The 20636-nt window shown below is 43.5% G+C and overlaps 1 protein-coding gene across 1 annotated transcript in view; it reads right to left on the bottom strand.

Annotated features, from left to right (window-relative positions):
- The window catches only part of LOC122796643 (copine-3-like), a 1386610-nt gene that overhangs the window by 568302 nt on the left and 797672 nt on the right, over positions 1–20636 (bottom strand). The gene's annotated exons all lie outside the window — the stretch shown is intronic.

Below are 20636 nucleotides of genomic sequence, written 5' to 3'. Positions count from 1 at the left end.
ACTGTTTTTTGGAAAACAAGGTATAAAAATCTATTTCACATGTTTTTTGAAAACTTTCTACTTACAGATGGTATCGGAACAAAGTTACTTTTACGTTTAAAAGACTTATTACAATCCATGTTTGTTTCATTGGTGTCATTAAAAAACACTTTAAGTGAAACTGATCTACAAAACAAGCGTAGATCAAACAAAGTATCTGTTAATCTACTACATAGTGCAGGAATAAAATTTAAGCCTTTACTTAAGAGCGTAATGTCTGAGTCATCCAGTACAACGCTAGACAAATTATAAGGCATAACAGTCAATTTCTTGCTTTTCTCAAGTCTTCGTACCTTTCTCCTGTGAATTTTCGCTTCCTGGGTCCTCTGCTGCTTGATCGCCCCCTGTTGCGAGTAACCTGTTTTATGGGGTAAGGTAAAAAACGATTATCTTGCTTAGCCTTAGGTATCGCTCCTAAAGCTGTTCCTGTTGGAATGTCCAAAAGAGCTTGTTGGTTAGGCGGTGGAGTCACAGAAACCACTGAGACTCGTTCCCTGTTATTACTGGCCACGGGAGACACGGGTCCTGTGTTCGGACCTGTGAGACGCATTGAAAACCCAGAATTGCTGTCTACGGGTTGGAAATTAATTCTTGAGGAAGAGGCTAGATCAACTGGTACGTCGTCAACACGCTGCCGCACTTGCGTTGCATTGTACCTCGGCCAAACAAATATCTGACCGAGAAAAGTCTTTGTAATCCCTTTGAAGTTTTTTTAACTTTATTTGTTTCAACTTCTCACTAAAAGTGTTGATCCGTGTACAAATGTCTTGTATTTTTAACTTGCACTGCTCCGATTTAAAACAGGAAGCTAGATTTTTATAGGCTGAGTCAATCTTTATGCAATTCTGCTTCTAGAGGTAAAAAATATTCAATAAGAAGTCTCATATAACTGAATCCTAACTCAATGTTAAGGTCTTGCCATTTTTTTACAGAGTAGGATGGCTTTCTCCGTAGGTGGGCATGCAGAGAACCCGCATGCCCCTGGGTACCAGGAAATGTAATGAAGCTTCCAAATGCTGCCTTTGCCAGGCATAGCGCTGCAACCTGTATAGATCCTCTTCAAACTCCTTGGAGAGTTTGAAAAAGTCATTTAAATTTTCATCTGTACTAGATAAGTTTCTGACTTCCATGGTGTCTTCCAAATCCAGAGCCAATAAAGGGTTGGTTTGACTATGTAGCAATCCATGAAAAGCAATGCTGGTATCCCTCGTCTCTGGCCGGTATTCTAATTCAACATTAGACTGTTCCATCGTGTCAAGCAGTCGCAACACACAAATGGCAAAAAACACAAACTAAAAGATGCAACTGTTCTGTTGAGAGACCAAATTTCACAAGTCCCAAACTGAAATTCACACAAAAAGAAGAAACTGGTCTCACCACGATAAGCTTTGAAATAAAACTCCTTAGTCCTTGATGCAAAAGTAGATTTAAAACTTTGTATCTTTATTCCATGTAACAAAAAAGTTGATAAGCGCTTTCGCATAAATACAACTATGCTTCATCAGATAACTTTTAAAACCAAAACTCTCTATTTTAAAGTAAAATAGGCGGGAACTTAACTCATTAGGTTTTCAATTTATCAATTAAACAATCGAATATGCAAATACTGTTCTCAAGACCCTGCCAACCTTATTCATTCACAAGTGCAGGAAAAACAAAGTAAGCATTTAACATTCATTGTTACTTTCTTTCTAACAACTAGGAGAATATGTATATGTAACAAGTGTAGCTATCACCCACTTATGCACATCTCTTTTTAGAGCCATTCTTATAAAGAGCTACTTTAAAACGAACCTTGTTGTTTTACCGGAAACTCTTGTAAACACTTTAAAACATTTTTAAGCAACCCATATATCTTGAGTTTTAATGCATAGTCTTTAAAACATGGATTTTATATGATCTGCATACTTATATGTGCTAACTAATAAAATGAATAAACAAACAATCCAATAACACATAAATATACAAATTTATAAAAACTATATAAATATATATATATATATATATATATATATATATATATATATATATGTGTGCAAAAAATATATATATAGCTTATTTACATATAAATTACATATAACATAATGAATGAAATCATTATAAAATATATGCATTCATTTGATATAAAAGACCTTACAATGTTAAAACTGCACTGAGGTGAGGGGATGACTATACACTTTTTGGCATTTAGCTTGAGGCCATGGCTCTGGCACCAGTTGTCTGTTTCTATGAGGCCCTTTTGGAGGATGCTTGTGTTGGCTGGAGAGTCGATTATGGCGCCCAGTTTGCAGTCATCTGCGAACTTGGTCAGCCACAGTCCATCCGTGTTGGCCTGTACCTCTGAGAAATATATACCGAACAAGAGAGGTCCCAGGACTGAGCCTTGTGGGGCACCACTTGTAACTGGTTTGGAGTCTGACATGGCTCCAGCAATTCTAACCATGTGGGTTCTGTCCTTGAGCCAGTTTGCAATCCATCTAGTGACATAGGGGTTTATATTTAAGCTGGTGAGCTTATCTATAATGCCAGAGTGGGGTATTGTATCGAAGGCTTTTGCGAGGTCCAGGTAGGCTGTGTGGACCACCTTCCCCTCGTCAATGGCCTTGGTAACTGTTTCAAAGAAATCAACCAGGTTTAAGAGGCAGGATCTGCCCTTAACAAAGCCGAACTGGGTAGGATCCAGTGTCTGTAGGTTCCCAATATCTTTATTTATGAGGTCCATGATGATCCTTTCCATAGCTTTGCAGACCAAGCTAGTCAGGCTTATGGGGCGATAGTTTCCAGGATCCGTTGAGGCACCACCTTTATGGAGAGGGACCACTGTTGCTGTACGCCACTCTTTGGGCACATATCCTGTAGTAAGGCTGAGATTGAACAGTAGTTTTATGTTTGGGTTTAGCTCTTCTTGGAGTTCATGTAGGACGCAGCCTGGGACACCGTCTGGTCCCATTGATGCTGTGTTTTTTGCTTTGGAGAGAGCGGCTCTTACCTGAGCATCTGAGATGTTAGGGGGGCAGCACTCTGCTGGAATAGATATTTGCCCTTTTGGTGGGGAGTTTGTGCTGAGCCTGTCAGCTAGGATGTTGGCAATGTCTGTGGGTTCGGTGTATTTTTTGTCATTTTGGACTAATTCTGAGCATATCTGGGAATTACCACCCAGGTTCCTAACATAACTAAAGAAAGTCTTGTGATTATCCTTAGTGTCCTGTGCAATTTTTCTCTCAAAGCTGGCCTTAGACAATTTTATGAGTGCCCGTAGTTTTTGCTAATACTGATCAGTGATGCCTTCCCTTTTTGGGATTTTGCTCTATCATTTAGTAGCTTCCTCCTTCTACTGTATAGTTTGTTTATGGCTGGGGTCCACCAGACAGGACGTCTGCCTTTGGAGGATTGGGTCTTGGTTTTATTTGGGATCGCATGATCCATGCATTCCTGAAGGTGTTCATAGAATGCGTTTATAAAGGATTCTGCGGTCTGGGCCGTATTTTCCACAGGCCCGGGGGCTTTGAAGGATTCCACCTCAGTTTTGAGGAGTGTGAAATTTGCTTTAGAGAAGTTTTTCACTGTGGTTTTCTGGGCAGGGGTGGGGTCGGGATGTGAATATCCAGTGAGATTAGTTTATGGTCTGAACTTACCAGTGAGGGATACACTTCTGGTCTGGAGCATAGAGTCCCCATGTTGGTGATGATCAGGTCCAGTATGTTTTCCCTCTTGTGGGAGTGATAACAAGTTGTTCCATAGCATTTGAGTTTATAAATTCTAGGAACCTTTGGGCTAGGGTGTTGGAGCTAGAGTAATGCTCCCAGTCTATGTTTGGGTAGTTGAAGTCGCCCAAAATAATGGTGTTTGGAGAGACCTTCATATTTTCCAGTGTTCTCAGGAAGGCCGAGTGGGGTTCCTGGGTTTGGGAGGGTGGTCTGTAGCAGGCTATAAACTGGAAGGCAGTTTTACCCACTGTTAGTTGCACATGGATAGTCTCTGATGCTTCGTGCTTTGCCACCAACCTGGAGGTGTGGGTATCTTTGATGAATATCGATACTCCCCTCCTTTTGTGGTTTGGTCCAAGTTTTGGGGCCGAAAAGCATGGTATGAGGTATAACCTGGTAGTGCTGGGGTGCTCTCGGGAGCCCTGAACCAGGTTTCTGTTACTGCACAGATATCGATGTTCTCCATGCTAAGGAGAGTTTCGAGTGCGTGCATCTTGAGGTTTAGACTTCTGGCGTTGAGTAGCATTACTCTTAGTTTCTTATCCCTTGTGATACCTATGGAGGTGGGTTTGTCTTTTGAGCCTTGCCTAAAAAAGGCACTATGGGGGTGGCAAGAGCCTTTGCCAATATCCGAAATCCCAGGGGTGACAGGTGCAAGCCGTCCTTAGCGAAGCATCGTGGCTTGTCGAGCATCTCATCCCAGGATGACAGGCATTGGATCCCCTTTGAATGATACCAATACTTAAACCAATTGTTGAAATTGATCATCTTGTCTTCATATTGTGGCATCATTCTTGGTGAGGGTAAGATGCTACTCAAGGTCAGGGTCATACCGGTTTCGACTACATGCTCAGAGAGCAGCTCTATGTCTCTTTTCATGTAGTCCAGGGAGGTACGTCTCAGGTCATTCACACCAGCATGGACAATGACTGAGTCATATTTGTACTTGCCTTGGAGTGACCTGGGTGCTTGTGTTATGTGGCGGATCCTAGCACCCGACAGGCAGCTCACCGTGACCTTCTCCTTGTTCAGTCTGGTGAGCGGGACGTCAGTGTGCCTGATGATAGAGTCACCTATTACAAGTGTATCAGGTGTGTTGTTTAGCCTTAAGGGCTGTGACTGTTCGGCACACTGGCTTTGTGAGCTATGTGTTGCACGTGTTTTGTTTTGGGGTAGCAGTTGCTTGGGTGTCTTCTTTGTAGGTCTCTGCTGCTTGGGAAGATTTTTATTTAGAGCCTCTGAGTATGTTTTTGTGTGTTTATGTGTTTGGTTTGCTGTCGTGGTAGGTCTATGTGAGACTGGAATTGTAGTGAGTGTAGTTTCCTTCTCCTCCTGACTGGTTACGCCAGTACTGAGTTGAGAGAGCTTAGCCTCCAGTTTGGCTATATGGTTGCATCTCTCACATGTGTTGGAATTTGTTGGGAGGAGGAGTGGGTTGTCTGTGTACATGAGGCAGTTGTAACATTGCCTCAAGATTCCCAGATTCACCAGCTGGACTAAAGAGGAGATTGACAACTGACCTTTGGACATGCTAGAATAGTATTGGGAATTCCTTTATAACTGAAAAAAGGGCCAATGGGGAACAAGGTACTCAAGGGGAGTTTGTGAGGGTGTAGTGCTTTTAATTTTTTAGTGCTGAGTTATATAATTGCTTCAGTGAGCAAGTGCCAGGCTTTAGAGTAGGAATAAGGTGTTTATTATGAAAACTAGATCAGTTCTAAAGGAAAACGCGAAGAGCAGACTTTGTGGAGCCGAGAATGGTTTAAACCCAATTAAGCGGAGCTGCCCAATGCTGCGCTATGCGCAAAATCGAGCCAAAGCGGGTTTTATACAGGGGGACTTGAAAGAGCTAGAAATTGGCCCAAAACGGCCAATAGACTATCAGATTCTTGCGCTGGGAACACTCCTCCAGGGATAGATAGGCTGCTCTAAGCTCCCCACTGCCACTGGTGAACAAAGAAGCCTCCCTTTATCCAAGAAAGGAAATGGGCAACACAGGAACTTTCCAAAGGTCCAGAATACAGCAAAGCCTGTATTTGGACTACTCTAGGTCAGGAAAGACGGGAAACAAGGATATTTTTTTTGTTTTTTTTCTTTTTTGCAACAAACAACAGGAAAATGCAATAAATATGTAACACAGGCTAGCGCACTTGAGTGTGTAGCCTCAACAGGTAAATGCAACAAACAGGACAAACTTTAAAAGTGCAGGTGCAAAAACAACTTTAAACAAATGAATGGTTTGATTAAGGGCCACACTGGATATCACCTTGGGCATGAAGGAGGGATTGGTCCTGAGGGACACCCTGTCCGCATGAAAGATGATGAAAGGTTCCACTGCCATGAGGGCCTGCAATACAGATACCCTTCTTGCTGAAGTGATTGTTAAAAGGAAAGCTGTTTTCCAAGAGAGGAAATGAGGAAGCATGAGGAACTGCTTGAGCAGTGGATGAGAGAAGAGGGGAGGTTCTGTGTTATAATGAGCTGAAATGGCTGAAGTGTGAATTTTGATGGAGTCGAAAGACAGGCACTTGTGAAGCATCTCAGTTAAGTATTGTAAAATCTGAGGTAAATTGGGCACTGCTGTGCTCATCCCTTGTGACTGGTTCCAGGCACAGAATCTTTTCCATTTTTCAGCATAAGATTTTCTAGTACTAGGCCTCCTTGCCTCTAAGATGATATCCATCACTGGTTTACTGAGGGATGGTAAAGGAGAGATTAGGTAATTAGCCAGGCTGTTGGGTTCAGTGTTTGAAGCTGAGGAGTGCAGGATCTGGTTCTCCTGCTGAGACAATAGGGTAGGAGTCTGAGGCAGGTACCATGGGGCCAACAGTGACACAATGCACAAGAGGGGGTACCCAGTGTTGGCGTGGCCAGTCTGGAGCAATCATAATCATCCTTGGTTTGTCTTGTTTGATCTTTAGTAGTACTTTGGAGAGCAGAGGCAGACGAGGAAAGGCATAGACTGATAGGTTTTTCCAGCTGAAGGACAGACCATCCACTTTCCAAGCTTGTTTGTGGGGAGTCCTTGTGCAAAATTTGTACAATTGATAGTTCTGGGGGGAGGCAAACAGGTCTATATCTGAGCTCCCCCATTTGCTTATCAAGATGTTGAAAATTCTTGGTTCCAGTTTCCACTCGTGTGGGTCCACGAAGTTTCTGCTTAGTTCGTCTGCCAGTGTATTTAGTTTTCCTGGCAGGAATTGAGCTTGTAGATGCACTTGGTAGCTCAGGGCTGTGTTCCACAATGCCATGGCTAGTCTGCAGAGGGGGTAAGAATGTGTACCCTCCTGCTTGTTCATATACCACATAACAGTGGTGTTGTCCGTCTTTACCATTAATTGTCCTGGAAGAATGTGGTCCTTGAAAGCTGTCAGAGCATTCTGTACGGCTAACATTTCTTTTTGATTGACATGCAGGTGCATTTGACTTGGGTTCCATTTGCCCTGAATGCACTACTTCCCTGCCAGGTGAGCCCCCCATGCATAGTCTAATGCATCTGTTGGTAGGGTTTGGGTGGCAGGGGGTAGTGTGAATGGTAGTCCCTTGTTTTGGTGGCAGGCCTCTGCCCACCAAAGAAATTCTAGGCGTAGGCAAGGTATGATAGGAATCATTGCTTCTAGAGCCTGAAAATGTTGACACCATAGGCTTTTTAGATACCATGTTAGTTTCCTCATATGCAGTCTTGCACATGGAATCAGAAGAATGCAGGAGGCCATGAACCTCAAGGCTTGTAGTATTTGCCTTGCAGATAGCAGGGTTTTTGTGGCCACTTGTTTGAAGTAGGTTATCAAATGAATTTGTTTCTCTGGTGTGAGGAAGGCCATCTGGGAATTTGTATTCAAGCTTGCTCCCAGGAATATAATTTGCTGACAAGGTACCAGGTTTGATTTCTTTTCGTTTATGGTGTACCCCAGGCAAGTCAGCACCCTTTGTACAAAGGCCAGATGATTCAAAAGTATGTCCTGGCATTCACCCTGAATTAGACAATCGTCCAGGTATGGGTATATTTGAATATTTCTTTGCCTGCAAAATGCAATGACTGAAGCTAGGCACTTTGTGAATACCCTGGGCGCAGTAGATCAGTCAAAGGGCAGTGCAGAGAACTGATAGTGCATGTAGTCTGCTTTGAAGCATAGGTATCTTCTGCAAGATTCCCTGATTGGGATGTGCAGGTATGCTTCCTTTAAATCTAGTGTTGCCAACCAGGCATCTTTGTCTAGCACAGGGAGCAATTGGTGAAGAGTCAGCATCTTGAATTCTGAAATCACCAAAAAGGTATTTAGAGTAGACAGGTCCAGGATAGGACACCATAAACTGTCTTTTCTGGGTACCAGAAAAAGTCTGGAGTAGAAACCTTGTCCCTTTTCCTCTTCTGGTACCAATTGAATAGCTCCCATCCTTAAGAGAGAAAGCACTTGCTTTTGGGCCTCTGCCCACTGATTTGGGGGTAGATCTGGCCATCCGCTTGGTGTTGGTAACGTGTGGAAGTGAAATCTGTATCCCTGGGGCACTATATTTAAAACCTATTTGTTCTGGGTAATGAGTTCCCAGTTCTTTGCATGAAGAGCAATCTTTCCCCCCAAAGGGGCAGTCAATTGAGAAGTGCTTGGAAGTTTTAAAAAGAAGTCATTGAGACAGTTTACAATAGGGAGGAGTTTTATTACTCCCAGATTTGGAAGTGGAGCCCCCCCCCACTGCTTAGTCCTGTGCTACCCTGTGACTGAAGCCTGGGAGCTCTGCTGGATCTGGATTTGCACTGAGAAGATCTAGAGGAGGCAGGACAGGACCAATTCTTGGAAGGCCAATGCCTACTAAACCTTGGTGGTTGTACTTGTAAAAAATCTTTAACAGTTTGCATAGATTTAGCTTTTTCCTCCATCTTTTTAAGAACTTCTTCTGCCTTGTTGCCAAACAGGCGGTCCTGGTTTAAGGGAGCATCAAGTAATTTTGCTTTAACGTGATCTGGCAAGGATTGCTTCTTGAACCAAGCATGGCTTCTAAGTACAGCCCCAGTTACAGCAGCCCTGCAAGATGCCTCTGGTGAATCAAAACCACATTGCAAAGTATGTTTTCCAACTTGTTCAGCTGAATGCAGTAAATCCTGCAAATCCTTATTTTCAGCACAATCAGGAATCAACATCATTTTCTGTTTAAGCAATCCAATAACATGCTGCTGATACTTTAACATATGAAACTGACAGTTAAAGGCCCTAATGGCCAAAGTTGCAGAAGTGTATACCTTCTTACCCCATCTATCCAGCGCCCTTGAGTTTCTATCAGAGGGGGTAGGATTTTTGGCAGTAGTAGCTTTAATGCCCTTTGGTCCCTGTGAAATGGTCTCTGGATCCGCAGTAGGATTTTTAAAAAGGAACTTGTGAGAGTCAGGGACCTTGTAATATCTATCAGGATTTCTGGGATCAGGAGGTAAAGAATTAGGGGCCAAGCTAAACTCTGAAAAGGCATCATCAACAATGTCTAGTACAGGAGGTATGGCTAAAGGCCTGTGCTGGGGCAGTAAGTAAGAAGACCCTAAGCCTCTTTTTTGAATCAGAGTAATCCTGGCTTTCCCAGCAAAAATGCTCCCTAAGAGTATGCAGGGTTACACCAAAAGAGAAATCCTCTGGAGGGGATGCAGAGGGAATAGAGTCCTCTGCATCAGAATCCTCATATGCAGATAAGGGTAAATCCAGGTCATCAGAAGAAACAGAAATTTCAGAATCCTGGTCAGAAGACTCATAAGCAAATTCAGTCCTAGGTCTCTTAGAAGGGGATGGTTGGCTTCCCCTGATTAAAGTTATAAGGTCTTCAGCCATTCTCATCATTTGTTTTTTAGGCATAGAGGCATGAGCATGCGGCCTGGACATCGGTTTTCTGGGCATGGTTCGAGCTTTAGGCCTTAAAGAAGAAGGTGGCATCAGTTTAATATGCAAGTCCATAGGCCTGAATACAAGAGCAAGAAAAAGTTTCCCCAAAGGGGTACTTAGCTTTAGTTGAAGACTTCGGTTCTGAAACTTAACGAAAATTTCAGGAGTCGGCCGACCGGCACTTGTGAACTGCTTCTGCTTCGGGCACCACACGGCAAGAAAGTCTGATGTAATGGCATCGGCTGCATGTTTTATACTCCTGACAACCTGACATCATGGAAGAAGGAACAGCAACCAACGCAGGACCCATGACTTTGTTAATCAGGCCGACTGAGGGCTACTGCAAGCAGATAACCCAAACATGATGACTGCAACAGTGAAACACGAAGAACATCTCTCCTAGCTGATGCAACAGCTGTAAGAAAGGTAGTCTTTCAGGTGAGCATTTCAAGAGCGGCAGTGGGTTCAAGGGGGGAGGGGCAAGTTTAGTTTTTCTAACACACAATTTAGATTCCATGCTAGAAAGGGTTCTCCCTCTGTGTAGTCTCAAATGAATCACTCCTTTCAGAAAACATTTCATGTTGGGGTGTGAGAAGATAGGTGTAGCACAGTGCAGGCAAGATGATAATGCAGATGCGCATACCTTAATGTTGGAACAGGAAGATCCTCATCTAAAGAGGCCTGACAGGTCCTGCAAGACTGGGTGATGTCTGCCTAAGTAGGGTCAGTGTTACTGCTCGGGCACCAGGCTAAAAATCTCTTCCCTTTTGCCAGATATGACTTCCTGGTATTGGGCTTTCTTGCTTCTCTTAGAATGGAAAGCATGTCCTTGAGATAGAATACACTCCTTGAGGTCAAAACCAAACCTCCAGGCAGTTAACCTCAGGTTGGCTAGTTGGGAGTGGAAGACCAATCATTTAGCTTGGCTAAGGATATCTACCTCCTGCTGCAGGGTGCAGAATCTCCCCTCACTGAGCATCAAGAGGCAGGAGAAACAGTGTTGTCCTGGCCAAAAGGGGACCACTAGGATCACGCTGGGCCTAGTTGGCATGATTTATGTCAGTACCCTGGGGATCAGGGGTAAGGGCGGGAATGCATACAGGAACCAGTTTGTCCATGTGAAGGAGAATCCATCTATTTTCCAAGCGCCTATCTATTGTGTTCTGCAGCAGTTGTTTGTTGTTGTGGTGAGAGGTGAACAGTTCTATTCAGGGGATCACCCACTGTATGGTTAGATGCAGGAAGACCTCTTTCTTCAGCATGCATTCACTGGGACCTAGAAGGTCCCGAATTAAAGAATATGCAAGGTTACTTTTCTGGTATGGAATATAAGAAACCTGGTCAGCCCTATTTCTTGAGACAGCATCCAAATTTTCCTGGAAAGGCTGTGCAGAGGGTAAGGCAAAGCTCCCCCTTGGTTGTTTATGTACCACATCACTGTGGTGTTGTCTGTCCAGACTTGTTGAGTCCCTGGATTTAAGTTTTGTTGAAAAGCTTTTACAGTCAAGTAGACTGCTAATAACTCCATCTGATATATATATGCAACTTCCCCCACTGTTGGGCCAGATGACCTGCATTTTCAAAAAACTTAAGTAGGTTCCCCAAGCTATGTCTGAACTGTCTGTGGTGATGCTGTAGTCTGCTTCTGGCAAAGTGAACTTTGCTCCTGGGTTCCTCTCTGTAGTGTTCTTCCATCACAGGAGTTCCATTTTCAGCCATGGAATGACAGGCAATAGGGTTTCCATGGATGACTGTCACTGTTGAAATGCCACCCTGACTCCATGTGTAAAAATGGGAAAAAAGGATTGTGGCTGTGAAATGTAAAATAAAAAATAAATGTAAAGTAAAATAAAAAAAATTATAAATGGATTTACCCCAGCATCCTCAGGAATTCTCTTGCAATGATAAGTTGCTTTGGAAGCTGACTGGTTAGATATCTTACCAAGAAAGCAATATTGTCTTGAGGAAGGAAGGCTTTCTGTTGACCTGAATTTATTACGGCTCCCAGAAAGAGGATCCTTGTTTGAGGAAGAGTTTGGGATTTTTGAAGATTTAAGGTAAGACCTACCTTCTGAAAGCAGTCTACAGTGATCTGTAAGGTGTGCAGGGTCTCTGATGTGGATCTTCCCTGAATAAGACAGTTGTCTGTCTAAGTAGAAGTAAATATGAACCCCTAGAGTAAGGCGAGTCTGAGTTTGGGTAAGTTTGAGGTTGCAAGTGGCCAGAGTAACACAAAGCCTCTTTATATTCAGAGCTAAAGGAATCCTTTTCTTCCTTGTTCTTTTAGATGTGGAGGCTTCAGAGGCAGAAGAATAACAGGGCTCTCTATATTTCATGAAGGCCATAAACTTCTGTGCAATCTTAAGGAGGTCTTGTGCTCTGGACTAAGAAGTAGTGTTCAGAGGCAATGGCAAAAAAAAAGAAGAGGCTTGCTTCATATTGGGTGTCCATTTTAAGGGTGTGACTGGGGGATGCAGTTGTCCAACCATGACTTTGGTTCTACCTTTGTTATCAAGGAAGACAGGGAGTCTCCCTTGAGACTCATGGTGTGGACATCACCTGTAGAGTGACCTCAGACATGACCAACGTGTGAGCTGTGGTAGCATTCATAGGTAGGCCAGAAACCGTGGTGGCCTCTTGAGGGGTCATGCCAAAGGATTTGGTCCTAGAAATTGTGGACCAGGAGGCTGGAAAGGTTCCTCACATTGGTTGTAATATAGCTGGAGCCTTTTTGGGAACATCAGGGTCCTTGGCATTTTTGTCTCTCTGGATTTTTGGAATGACAACTGCTGATGCCAAAATCTGTGGAGACTCTAGTGTAGCAGTGGATTTCAACACAGCTGAGGAAGCCAAAGAGGAGGACTCCATATGGGCAGCTAGTACCTGGTCCTAGGTTTTACAGTTTTCACATAGATTATTGCACAATTAGGACAGTTAGAGACATTGTACTAAGGCCCCAAGCAGAACAGACAAAATGAGTGAAAATCTTTATGTAGGATTTGCTTTCCACACTTCAAACAACTGTTGGCTTTTTGAATATTAAATTAGTAGATACATTTCCCAGTGAAACACTCATCTCACTGGAAGAAGGTTATCAGGAAAAAAGAACCAACCAATGGACTGCCAGCAGTGCATCACACTGCATGGCTAGAAAGAGCTGAAGATAGTGCTGAAAGACACCTTTCTTACACCCTGACATCCAAATGTCAGCCTTCGGACATCTCTGGAGATTGGGTCAGTCATGGGCTTCTGCATGGCAGGAAGACGCAAGAATCAGTACTACAACATTAACTTCGAAGAACATCTTCTGTTTGTATAGTGTCCTGTTCTTTAGCATAATATCAAATACAAAATCTCTTCCATAAAGATATTTAAAACATCTTGGAAGTAGGTTATGTTGCTTCCTGAAGAACCTATAGCACATCCTCAGAAAATTGGTGTCTGAAAGGAATCGGAATCTTATCATCCATAATGTTAGGTTGAGAGATGATAGGCTGGAGTCAAGAAGTGAGCCCTTGTGCTGTGTAATTCCACACTGTGAGATAACTTATTGTGATGACTCCTTGGCTAGGTGATTGACAAGGGGGAATCAATGCTGCCTTGGACAAAAGGGAGTCACCAGTAAGATTTATATTTGTCTCTCTCTGGTTACTTAGCAAGACCTGTGGGAGGAGCAGCAGAGGGCCAAAAGCATAAAGAAATCTCCGTTTGCAAGGAATGGACATGACATCCATCCTTCATGCCAAGGGTAAGGAGTCCTGGAGCAAAAGTTATATAACCGTCTGTTGTGGATGGAGGCAAATAAGTTTATCTGAGGGATAAAAATAAGAAACCTGGTGGCCACGGAGACTCCGACAGGTACAACAGCCAGTAAACGTGCAATAAAATGCAAAACAGCACAAAGACGGTGGATTAGCACTTGCGTGTGTTAAAATAAACTTCAGAAAAAAACACATTGTTGAACTCCATTTAAACAGTAGCAGGTAAAAGGTAACATGGTAAAAAAAAAAATCACGACAGAAATCACATGATGCCCTAACTGCTGAGCTCTAGGCAAAGCAAAAAATTTAAAGTGGCAAAACACATTTAAAACAATCAAATAAGAGACATAAAAACTTTAAATACTTTTTAAATGAGATTTAAATAAAACTACCTCTCTAAAGCCTTCAGTTTTAATAAACAGAAATAGATGTAAAACCATTAAGTCCTGGCCAGCTACCAGCATTTAATTGCAGATGCCAATACAATTCACATTCTTCTAAAAGTAGCTGCCAGGGACCACAATGCAGATCCAGTGGCACCCTTTCTGTAACCACAAACTTAAAGACATGCCCAGGAAAGGTGCTAGTGTGTTTAGCTTAAGCATTGCTTTCTTGTTTTGTGTTTAATATAATTATTACGTTCCCATATACAATCTTGTAAACAGCATTCAGTTTTGCCTATATAATAGGCTGAACAACAGTCACACAAAGCAGCATAAACAACACCCTTGATAAGGCAGTATTTTAGCCATATGCATTACATGCTCTTAGTCGATGCTTAAGGTCAGGTCTCATTCAATGAACTTAATACAGGATATTAAAGAGTGAGCGAGACGTTAAATGATCTGTTTATTGATGGACGAATTGGTTTATATGAATTTAACTTTTGAATTTAGCTTCAACCAGAATACCAACTATTTCAGGACTCCCACAAATTCATAAGAACATCATTCCACCACCGATGAGACCAACTGTTGATGCAAGAGGGTCCATCACCCACTCAAGTGCTAAATGTCTTGATGAAAAAAGTACAGTTGTGTACACTTACCATAAATGTAGATGTTTGAGTGTATTCACTGTTGCAGTCATCACATTTGGGTTATTTGCCTGCAGGTAGCCCTCAGCCAGCCTGAATACCAGAGTCTTAGATTCCTGCGTCGGATGCTCTCTCTTCTTCCATGACGTCAGGTCGTCAGGGGTATAAAACATGCAGCCGAGACCATTATATCAGTTTTTCTTGCCCCATATGCCAGGTGCCCCCACAATGGGAAGCAATTATAAGTTATGGTACACCTCCATCAAAAAGCAAATACACTAAACAAGAAGGAAAGGTAGCGCCAAGAGAAGTCAGGGGGCTGGAGGTAGGGTAACCAAGACTTCAACAGTGAATACACTCGAACATGTACATTTATGGTAAGTGTACACAACTGTACTATGCTCTTCATGTTTCACTGTTGCAGTCATCACATTTGGGTTGATTCCCAAAGCTAAGGAAGGGAGGAGGAAGTTAGAGAGCATTACAGCCAGCTATTAAGCCCTGCAAGATTGCAGTGGCAAAATCAGCTCTGGATTTAGTAAAAATAGGCATGTGGTAATGCTTGTTGAAGGTATGTACAGAGCTCCAGGTAGCAGCTTCTAGGATGTCCCTGGTAGGGACTCCTCTGAGAAAGGCTGCAGAGGTAGATGCAGCCCTGGTGGAATGTGATCTTATCCGCTGTGGAGTAGGTTTTCCATGGTGCTTGTAACAGAAATGAATGCAATGGGCTATCCATTTAGAAATGGTTTGCTTTGAAATGGCCTTCTCCTCTGCCCCTTCAGAAAAGCCAACTAGCAGCTGATCAGATTTTCCGAGAGGCTTAGTCCTGTCCAAATAAAATCTAAGTTGTCTGTGCACATCCAAAGAGTGCAGTATTCGTTCTCCTTTGTTTTGTGGATTAGGGAAAAAGGTAGGCAAATGAATGGACTGATTAGGGCCACACTAGACACCACCTTGGGCATAAAGGAAGGATTGGTCCTGAGGGAAACCCTGTCTGCACTGAAGATAATGAAGGGTTTCACTGCCATGAGGGCCTGTAATTCAGACACTCTTCTTGCTGAAGTGACGGCTAGAAGGAAGGCTGTTTTCCAAGAAAGGAATTTCAACTCTGCCATTGCAGCTGGCTCAAAGGGAGGGAGAGTGAGCTTTTCCAATACAAAGTTAAGGTCCCAGGCTGGAGTAGGGGCTCTCCTGGGGGGGGGGTCTTAAGTTTTTGGTCCCTCTAAGGAATTGCTTTAGCAGGAGGTGAGAGAAGAGGGGTGTCTCAGTATTATAATGTGCTGAAATGGCAGAGGCATGAATTTTAATTGACGAGAAGGATAGGCCTTTGTGGAGCATTTCTGTTAAGTAGTGAAGAATATGAGGTAAGCTGGGCACCGTTGTGCCCATCCCCTGATTTTGGCTCCAGGAACAGTATCTTTTCCACTTTTCAGCATAGGATTTTCTAGTACTAGGCCTCCTTGCCTCCAGAATGACATCTAGTACCTGCTTACTGAGGGATGCTATTGGAGAGCTAAAGGAATTAGCCAGGCTGCAAGGTTCAGGGTTTGAAGCTAAGGGTGCCGAATCTGGCCCGCCTGCTGGGACAGCAGGGGAAGGGGTCTGAGGCAGGTGCCATGGTTCCAGCAGTGTCATACTGCACAAAAGGGGGTACCAGTGCTGGCGTGGCCAGTCTGGTGCAATCAGTCCTGTCCTTGGCTTATCCTGTTTGATCTTTAGCAGAACCTTCGAGAGGAGAGGCAGAGGGGGAAAGGCATAAACCAAGAAGCTTTCCCATGTAAAGGACAGGGCATCCACTTTCCAAGCTTGACTGTGGGAAGTCCTTGTGCAGAATTTGTCCAACTGGTAGTTATGAGGGGAAGCAAACAGGTCTACCTCTGGAGTCCCCCATTTGTTCCTCAAGAGGTGGAATATTTTTGGTTCCAGTTTCCATTCGTGTGGGTCCATGAGATTTCTGCTTAGGTCGTCTGCCAGTGAATTTAGCTTGCCTGGCAGGAACTGCACTTGGTGGCTCAAGGCTGTGTTCCACAGAGACATGGCTAGTCTGCAAAGAGGGTATGAGTGGGTTCCCCTCTGCTTGCTTATGTAACACATAACTGTGGTGTTGTCTGTCTTTACCAATAATTGTCCTGGAAGGATGCGGTCTTTGAAGGCTGTCAGGGAATTCTGTACAGCTAACATTTCTTTTTGGTTGATATGCAGGTGCATCTGTCTCGGGTTCCATTTGCCCTGAATGCACTGCCCGGCCAAGTGAACCCCCCATGCATAGTCTGATGAGTCTGTTGTTAGGGTTTGGGCGGCAGGGCGTAGAGTGAAAGGGAGCCCCTTGTTGTGGTAGCAGGCCTCTGCCCACTAAAGGAACTCTGTCTTTATACAAGGAATGATAGGAATCATTGATTCCAGGTCCTGAGAATGTTGACTCCATAGGCTTTTTAGATATCATTGTAGTTTCCTCATATGCAGTCTTACATATGTAATTAGTAGAATGCAAGAGGCCATGAACTCCAGGGCTTGTCGAATTTTCCTTAAAGATAGTTGGGGCTTTGTGGCCAAAAGTTTGAAGTAGGTTGTCAAATAAACTTGTTTCTCTGGAGTGAGGAAAGCCATCTGGAAAGTTGCGTTCAAGCTTGCTCCCAGGAATACAATCTGCTGGCAGGGTACTAGGTGAGATTTCTTTTCATTTATGGTGTACCCCAGTGAGGTTAGAAGTTTCTTTACGAATGCCAGATGTTTTAATAGCAAGTCCTGGCTTTCTGCCTGAATCAGACAATCATCCAAGTATGGGTATATTTGAATATTTCTCTGCCTGCAAAATGCAATGGCTGGAGCTAGACACTTTGTGAATACCCTGGGCGCAGTAGATAAGCCAAAGGGAAGTGCAGAGAACTGACAGTGCATGGAGCCTGCCCTGAAGCGTATTTCTGGCCAGATTCCCTTACTGGAATGTGCAGGTAAGATTCCTTTAAGTCTAAGGTTGCCAACCAGGCATCTCTGCCTAGCATAGGAAGCAGCTGTTGAAGTGTTAGAATTTTGGGATTACAAGGAAGGTGTTTAGAATAGAGAGGTCCAGGATAGGACACCAGGAGCTGTCTTTCCTGGGTACCAGGAGAAGTCTTGAATAAAACCCTTACCCCCTTTCTTCTGCTGGGACAGGCTGAATAGCCCTGATACTTAGGAGAGAGAGAGAACCTGTTGTTGGGCCTCCACCCACTGATTTGGGGGTAGGTCTGGCCAACCGTTTGGGGTTGGTAGGGTGTGGAAGTGGAATCTGTACCCTTGGGAAACTATATTTAAAACTCATTTGTCCTGGGTAATGAGTTCCCAGTTTTTTGCATGCAGGGCGAGTTTTCCTCCTAAGGGAGCAGGCAGTTGAGCAGGGCTTGGAAGGGCTAAGGGTAAGCCATTGTGCCGTTTTTCTGTAGGGGGAGTGGCTTACTACTCCCTGCTTTGGGAGTGGGAGCCCCCCATTGCTTAGGCCTGTGCACAGCCTGAGACTGTAACCTGAGTGGTCTGCTGTTCCTGGGTTTGAACGGAGAAGGCCTGGAAGAGACTGGAAAGGACCAATTCTTTGAAGGCCAATGCCTACTAAATCTGGAAGGCTGTACTTGTAGGAAATCTTTAACAGTTTGCATAGATTTAGCTTTTTCCTCCATCCTTTTGAGGACGACTTCTGTTTCGTTGCCAAACAGGCAGTCTTGGTTTAAGGGAGCATCCAGTAATTTAGCTTTAACATGATCTGGCAAGTTTTGCTCCTTAAACCAAGCATGCTTTCTAAGTACAGACCCAGTGACAGCAGCCCTGCAAGATGCTTCTAGAGAGTCAAAACCACATTGCAAAGTATGTTTACCAACTTGTTCTGCAGAATGCATTAAATCCTGTAATTCTTTGTGTTCAGAACAGTCAGGAATCAACATCATTTTCTGCTTAAGTAGTCCCATAATATGCGGCTAGTACTTTAACATATGAAACTGGCAATTTAAAGCCCTAATGGCCAAAGTAGTAGAAGTGTATACCTTCTTACCCCATCTGTCCAGGGCTCTAGAATCTCTACGAGAAGGAGTAGGATTTTTGGCAGCAGTAGCCTTAATGCCTTTTGGTCCTTGGGAAATGGTCTCTGGATCCGCAGTAGGATACTTGAACATTAACTTGTAAGAGTCAGGTACTCTGTAATACCTGTCAGGTTTACTGGGAGCTGGAGGTCAAGTGTCTGGGGAAAGGCTAGATTCCAAGAAAGCATCATCTACAATGTCCAGAACAGGAGGGATAGCTAAAGGCCTGTGTTGAGGAAGGAGTAAGAATTCCCTAAACCTCTTTTTAGAATCAGACTAATCCTGGCTTTCCCAGCGGAAATGCTCCCTAAGAGTGTGCAAGGTTTCACCAAAAGAAAAATCTTCTGGAGGGGAAGCAGAGGGAATGGAATCTTCTGCATCAGAATCCTCATAGGTAGATAAGGGCAAATCCTGGTCATCAGAAGGAACAGAAATATCAGATTCCTAATCAGAAGAATCACAAGGAAATTCAGTTCTAGGTCTCTTAAATGGGGAAGGCTGGCTTCACCTAATTAATGTATTAAGGTCTTCGGCCATTCTAAGCATTTGTTTTTTAGGCATATGGGCCTGAGCATGCGGTCTAGGCGTTGGTCTTCTAGGCGTGGTTCGAGTTTTAGGCCTGGATGAAGAAGATGGCAATGGTTTAATATGCAAGTCAGTAGGCCTGAATACACCGTCAGAAGCTGGTGCCAGCACAGCGGACCCATCCAAGGTAGAGACATCTGCAGGTTCCACAGTTGAAGCATCTCGCGGCATACCGGACTCCGAATGGGTCTCAGTAGAGGCCTGCGAATCTGAAGTAGCGGGTATCAGGGGCTGCGAAAGCACCTCACTGAGTACTGGCGACTGGCTTAGGAGAAGCGTCGTCGGCAGCTTTGGAACTAGGTGGCCTGTCTCTGTCTTTATCTTTGTGTTTTTTTGGAATGTCGGTAGTCGGATGGCTTACCGAAGACATATCTGGATAATTGAACAGAGTACCAAAATATTTAGAAGCGTAAATATACAGACGATGGATAGTTCATTGGTTAAATATGGCACAAAACCAACAGTGAGGTACGTCGTGGTCAGGGCCTTGGCAAGGAATACAGTACGAATGAAAATCTTTGTGTGGTATTTGCTTTCCACAAGAAATACAATTATTGACTTTTACTGACATTGGTTTAGAGCAAGAAGCAGTTTCCCCTATGGGGTACTTGGCTTTAGTTGAAGACTTCAGTTCTGAAACTCGAAAATGAAAATTTCAGGAGTCTGCCGACCAGCACTTGTGAACTGCTTCTGCTTCGGGCACCACACGGCAAGAAGGACTGATGTAATGGTGTCGGCTGTATGCTTTATACCCCTGACTACCTGACATCATGGAAGATGAGACAGCAACCAACGCAGGACCCAAGACTAAAATCAGGCCGACTGAGGGCTACTGCAAGCAGATATCCCAAATGTGATGACTGCAACAGTGAAACACGAAGAACATCACCTTGTTCTGAGTGAGGAAAATATCTGTAAAGATTCATGGCACTTTTCAGAAAAAATTACAAACTAGAGTACAGTGACAGCTACATCTTTGTCACTATTCACGTAAAAGACCTTTATACGGTTATTCCTCATGACTTGGGAATTCAGTAGTAGTTTTTGGAATACTTATTTGATAAGGGGATAACACAAGAAAGAATAAACACTTTTGAAACACTTCTAGAAATTGTGTTAAAAAACAACTTTTTGATTTTTGACAAAAGATTTTTTCTTCAATGTTCAGGTGTGGCTACGTGTTCCACCTGCGGTGGGTTGTTTGCAAATTTGTCATGGCCAAGTGGGAATGCACCCACTTGGTTGCATCTGATTTTAAGAAGTCCTGTAAGCTCAGTGTTTAAAGCAATTTACTTCAGGAACTTCTCATCTATATAAATTAGACCACTAAATTCCTTAAATTTTCTTATGTGCCAGATAATTACAATACTGCTTTTTTGGGCATTTGGCTTTATAAGGATTCCATCAACAAAAAATTTGAAAGCAAAATGTACAGGAAATCTACCTTTTCAAACATGTACCTGCATTATACCAGCTCCCACCCCCATCACCAGAAGTATGCTGTTGTTAAGGGACAGTTTGTTAGAGCTGCACTCATGGTTTCTGACTTTGAATTTTTTCTTGGATGAATGTGAGAACATTAAATGTATGTTTTT

This window comes from Protopterus annectens, chromosome 3.part0 (assembly GCF_019279795.1).
Source record: "Protopterus annectens isolate FY-2018-M chromosome 3.part0, PAN1.0, whole genome shotgun sequence".
Classification (NCBI taxonomy): domain Eukaryota; kingdom Metazoa; phylum Chordata; order Ceratodontiformes; family Protopteridae; genus Protopterus; species Protopterus annectens.
The sequence above is the reverse complement of the archived record's forward strand: the minus strand, read 5'-3'. Positions and strand labels throughout refer to the sequence as shown.